This window comes from Martes martes, assembly GCF_963455335.1.
Source record: "Martes martes genome assembly, chromosome: 16".
Lineage (NCBI taxonomy): Eukaryota > Metazoa > Chordata > Mammalia > Carnivora > Mustelidae > Martes > Martes martes.
In genome coordinates this window covers 46,630,460-46,636,415 of record NC_137904.1, presented here as the reverse complement: position 1 = coordinate 46,636,415, position 5,956 = coordinate 46,630,460, and positions in this window count along the sequence as shown.

Below are 5,956 nucleotides of genomic sequence, written 5' to 3'. Positions count from 1 at the left end.
CTCATGTCTCAGGTTTGTACGTGCTTTAGAGACCCCAGAGGGTGGGGGTGTAAGGGGGGGTTGTTTGGTAATCTTTCTCTTTAGATTCTCTGCTTCCTACTCTTTACCCTGTCTCCTTCCAACCCCTGGAGCTCACCCAGAGATACGGTGCAAAGTGTATAATTTAAGAAGGGGATCCAGGGTTGGGAGGTGTGTGTGAGTCGGGTAGGGACACAAAGAGGTGGACACATACATGAGGCCATTTGTTACGGGCTGTTTGGAAGAAAAACGAGAAGACTGAGAAGGGTACTTTCATCTGCCATTGGCCAGAGCTAGATTTAAAGTACCAGGCCTTCAATTTAGTTTGCATGGAAGCGTAAGCTTCTGGAAGAGGTGAAAGAGGGAGGCAGAAGGGAGGCCTTATAAGCTCTAGATACTGTAAGACGTGCCATTAAAGGAGGGAATGTGATGAATGGAAAATAGAAGCCTGGGAGGACGGTCTGTGTCATGTATCTACGCCATCACTTCCTCCACATTAGTCTTTAGGTGTGAATGGAAGACTGTAGGTACCAACTATTTCTGGTAGGGAGTACTTTTTTGACTCTTTAGTTTTATAGTTTATGAAATGATGGGGAGCCTGAAGCACTTCAAGATGTGGAGCTAAGACAGTGTGAAAGGCAGTGAGATAAAGAAGAAGGAACAAGGACTTGGGAGGCATAACTAGTTGGGCTGGAATCCCCACCCTCCCTTTCCTCACTTTGAGGCTGTGGGTAAATCATTTCACCAGTCTGAGCCTTTGCTTCCCCACTGTCAACATGGAACTCATACCTGTCCCCTACTGTTGGTGTGGAAGGCTAAAGATCTTTAAAATGCTTGCTACCGGAAGGTGCTCTGTAAATGTTAGCTGGGTCCTGGGATGGTTGAGTTTGGGGATGAGATTGGATTAGATGATTGTCAGAGGCTCTCGCTTTGTTTTGGAAGCCTGGCTTTATATGGCATTTTATTTATTTTTATTTTGTATTTTCTTAAGATTTTATTTATTTATTTGACAGAGACACAGCAAGAGAGGGAACATAGGCAGGGGGAGTGGGAGAGGGAGAAGCAGGCTTCCTGCTGAGCAGGGAGCCCAATGTGGGGATCAATCCCAGAACACTGGAATTATGATCTGATCTGAAGGCAGACGCTTAACGGTTAAGCCACCCAGGCGCCCCTTTATGTGGCATTTTATTGATCTATTTATTTATTTTTAAAGATTTTATTTATTTCACAGAGAGCACAAGCAGGGGGAGTGGCAGGCAGAGGGAGAGGGAGAAGCAGGTTCCTTGCAGAGCAGGGGAAGCCCGATGTGGGACTTGATACCAGGACTCCAGGATCATGACCTGAGCCGAAGGTAGTGGCTTAACCAACTGAGCCTCCCAGGCGCCCCTTACATGGCATTTTAAATGAGGTTGATAAGGTAAAGCAGTTGGGCAAGGGTGGGGGTTGTCTCAGTCCTGCCTTCTGTCTAACCAATCTCACCTCTACCTCTGCCCTGCAGTCCAAGGGAATTCCTTTGATTATAATATGAAAACCACTCCTTTTACAGAAGGAAAGTGGGTTACACAGGGCTAAGTGACTTGTCCTGAGAACCACTGCTACGTGTGCTGACAGAGCGGAACAAAACCTCAGGCTTACATCCACATGTGGGCTCTTACTGCCGCTCCGTGACTTTCCAAACTGATGGCATGTCCCCTGCTCACTTGTTTGCCAGGTGGGGACACAGACGGGGCAAAGTGGCAGAAATGGCCCGCTAGATTGGAAGAGCACTGAACTGTTGAAGAGTATGGTGCGGAGGGCTCACGTCTCTGATGACCCGTGTGCAGGTAGCTCTGCAGGATACACAGACCTCTCTACCCCAGCGCCTGATGACTTCCCTCCCCGTGGCCGCATGCCTTTGGGTTTACTGCTGTGGCAAAGCTGCAGTCAGGAGGGTATAAGTAGCATGCGCACAGGGAGCCGATGCGGAGTCTGTGCTGTGAAGAGTCTGAGCAGTTTCTTGCTGCTTTGAAAATTGCTCAGGCACTGTGGTCTTAGGTCAGGGGCTCCAGCCTGGAGCTCATGATGAAGGATAAAGGTTCCTTGACATTTTTGAAGTTAAGAATGTGTGTGTGTTGCAATCTGTTCTTCCACAAGACCTACTAGTGAGTAAAGGAAGATACAGAGATCTTTTAGTCCTACACAGGGATAGAACCGCCTGTCTTCTTGACGTGAGGGACACGGTGGTGAGAACGTACGAGGCTAGGACCTGCAACGTGCAGGGTGAGAGCAGCGGTGGGGAGAGAGGCAGGGGCAGGTCTGGGAATTGGGATTGGAGGATGGTCATTGTTTAAATGTTGGGTTTGCTTTCTCATCACTGCTAGAGGAGGCTGCTCATGTCAGAGACTTCTCCTTTAAGAATCATCAGCATGGGGGCGCCTGGGTGGCTCAGTGGGTTAAAGCCTCTGCCTTCGGCTCAGGTCATGATCCCAGGATCCTGGGATCGAGCTCCGAATCGGGCTCTCTGCTCAGCAGGGAGCCTGCTTCCTCTCTCTGCCTGCCTCTCTGCCTACTTGTGATCTCCGTCTGTCAAATAAATAAATAAAATCTTAAACAAACAAACAAAAAGAATCATCAGCATGTACTTAAAGCCTAAACTTAAGGGATTCGACATGAGAGCACCGGGGAGCTTACAGGGGAGAAAAGGATGCTGTTTGGCTGCCATCCACTGGTCATAGACTACTGTTGATAAAGTTTCAAAACAAGTTTGTTCTTTTTTATTTTAAAAGCCTTACGTGGCTCATTAGAGAAAGCTAGAAAATAAGGCAAACGTTTTCCCACTCCCACTCCTGATTGCTAACATCTTGCATAACTTCTAGATTCTAAAACATTTCTTTATCCCTACCCCTTGCACTTCTGACAATGCAGTGTACTTCATGTCGGATGAAACTTGCCGGCATCTTAGCATCTTAGACTTGTTACGATAGAAGAGAGACAGGAATAGATGATCTCTCCGATTACTCCCAGCCTGTCTTAGTTTATCTTGTCTGTCTTATCCTACCATGCCTTGCTTCAGAGCCGCCTGTGAAGCCATCCTCGACAATTAAGGTGGAAAGCGATTCCTAGAATTTTTTTGAATCACTCACGTCATGTGGCATGTATGATTTGCATTATAAGTTATTTGTTTGGGTTTTCCTTGCGTGGTCTGATGGGGAATTTTGAGGCTCCAAGGCAAGGATGACGACTTACTCATTTTTGTTTTATTCCCTAGCAGCCGGCTGTTGAATATAATTAAAGGTAGAAGTTTGAAAGTTACCAGTTTAATAACTAGATGAGTTGTCTGAGTCGAGATGTAAAGCCATCCAGGATGGAGTGGGATTTGAGGAAAGCTTGAGGTCAAGCTTGAAAAGAGGACAAGGGATCAGTAAAGGACACGGGAGATGAAGGGCAACATGGGAGCAGCGGGGCTCTCCCTCAGGTTTCTTGAGCGCATACTTCGCCGGCTGGGATCAACCCTGGGCAGGCTGTGGCCTCCCCATCCCATGTTCCTGTCATTTTCAATTTTGTTGAAAAGTCTAACGGGGAACTAACTCACTTCCTGACTGGTTAAGTGAGGTGAGGGTGAGGCAGATTTCTAGTGACTTCTCAAATAACCTGTCCCATCAACCCTTCTGATGCTGACTCTGCAGTTAATTTTAGTGGAGGGACTCATAAGTGGTGGCTTCTTTTCGGATCCGGACCCGTTTGTTCTGGTCTCTGTCCTAGTTTCAGGTAGCTGCTCATGGTCACTGTGGGGAGGTACAGGTACTGCTCTGAAGACAACATTCTGGGATGGTCCCTTGAGATGTCATGTAAGCCGAAATCTGAACGAGGTGCCAGCCAAGAGTGCTTGGATAGGGGCAGCAGCAGGTGCTAAGTGAGGGTGATAGGAACTTGGGTGTTTAGGAACTACTAGAAGACAGGTGGCTGAAGCCCCATGAGCAAGAGCCGGATCAGGCAGGGCTTCGTTGCCATCGTAGGGACTGGAATCTGTTCTTGGCACAGTGGGGAGCTGTTCGAGGGTTGGAAGCTGTCGAGGGCTTTAGTCTGTCAAGGGGCAAAGGTGGAATCACATCGCTGCATTCCAGTCATCCAGGCACGACATGGTGGTGACACAGGAACGGGGCTTGCTGATGAAGGTTTGAGGCTGAGGTGATGGGCTACCGGGTGGATGGCAAACAATGAGAGAGGAAGAGGTTTGTGGAAAAATCAAGAGTCTTGTTCTGCCATATTTGTCTTATCCGTGAAACCCTGAAGAGCAGATGGCAGCCGGGCAGGTGGGTGACAAGCCTGGCATTCAGCAGGGACTGGGCTGCAGTTGGGGTGTTTCAGAGTCATTACCTCATCGTGAACTCCAGAAGGTCGTAGACAAGACCCAGGGCCACAGACGTTTTGGCCTCTGATGGGAGGAGGCCCTTCTTCCACTATAAAGAGGAAGGAGGGAGAAGACTGTACAGTTGCTGGTGTTTGTAGATTTGATGGGGAGGTGAGGGTGAAGGAGGACATGTCCCCTGGCTCAGTAAACACTGGAGAAACGGCATGGTTGCTGAGGTCCAAACTCATGCATTTAGGGTGTAACCAGATGCCTATTGTGTGACCTTGTGGTAGTCCCGTCAAGTGGCTGAGGTGCAGACACAGAAGGTGGAGAGCTGGGCACAACCACGGGTGTTCATCAGGTGGGCAGTGTGGGGGGAGGGGCAGCTTGGCTGCGGATATGTGCAAGGGGGCGATCCAGTAATGGACCCTTCACCCCTGTAGATGGAGGCTGTCCTCAGATACTCTTTGGCTTTTGTTCAGATTACTCTTTCTGAAAGTGTCCTGCTGTCATCCTTGTGTCCTGGCTATGGGAAGGAGAAGCCAGAAGTCAGTATGTAAACAGTGTGCAGAAGGAGGATGCTTCTGGGGCCAGGGATGGCCCAGGCAGTATAAGAAGCTCAGCACAGATACCCTGACTTAGAAATGCCAGGGATTTTGCAGCTCATAGGGAATAGTCCAGCCTTCCAGTTTATAATTTTTTTAAAAAAGATTTTATTTATTTATTTGACAGAGAGGGAGAGACAGCGAGAGAGGGAACACAAGCAGGGAGAGTGGGAGAGGGAGAAGCAGGCTTCCTGCTGAGCAATGAGTCCTATGTGGGGCTCAATCCCAGGACCCCGGGATCATGACCTGAGCTGAAGGTAGACACTTAATGACTGAGCCACGCAGGTGCCCCTATAATTTTTTTTTTTTTTTTAAGATTTTATCTGTTTGAGGGGCACCTGGGTTGCTCAGTTGAGTGTCTGCCTTCGGCTCAGGTCATGATCCCAGGGTCCTGGGATCAAGTCCCACATCAGGCTCTCTGCTCAGTGGGGAGCCTGCTTCTCCCTCCCTCTTGCCTGCCACTCCCACTGCTTGTGCTCTCTCTTGCTTTCTGTCAAATAAATAAAATCTTAAAAAAAAAAAAAAGATTTTATCTATTTGAGAGAGAGAGTGAGTGAGACAGAGAGAGCATGGGAGGGGGAGGGGCAGTGGGGGAAGCAGACTCCCTGCTGAGCAGGGGGCCCAACCCAGGGCTCCAATCCCAGGACCCCGGAATCACCCAGGGGTGATTCCAACTGAGCCACCCAGGCGGCCCCATCTTCCAGTTTAAATATCCTCTCTCCAGCATCCTCAATAGACTGTCTGTCTCTACTTGACCTCTTTCTTCGATGGGGAGCTCACTGCTTTGTGAAACAGGTGGTACTGTGCCCTTCTGTCCTGTAAGTGGCAGCTCATTTCTAGAGCCGTGGCTAGAGCTCAGGTGTCCAGCAAGCCAGGCCCTGCTCTTCAGGATGTTTCCTGTCCTCGAAGCCCCCCAGCGAGGGGCACACAGAGGTGACTGGGAGTCATCTTGTCTTCTCCAGTAAAATGGCTTTTTTCAGACAACTATTCCAGCCTGTTAAAA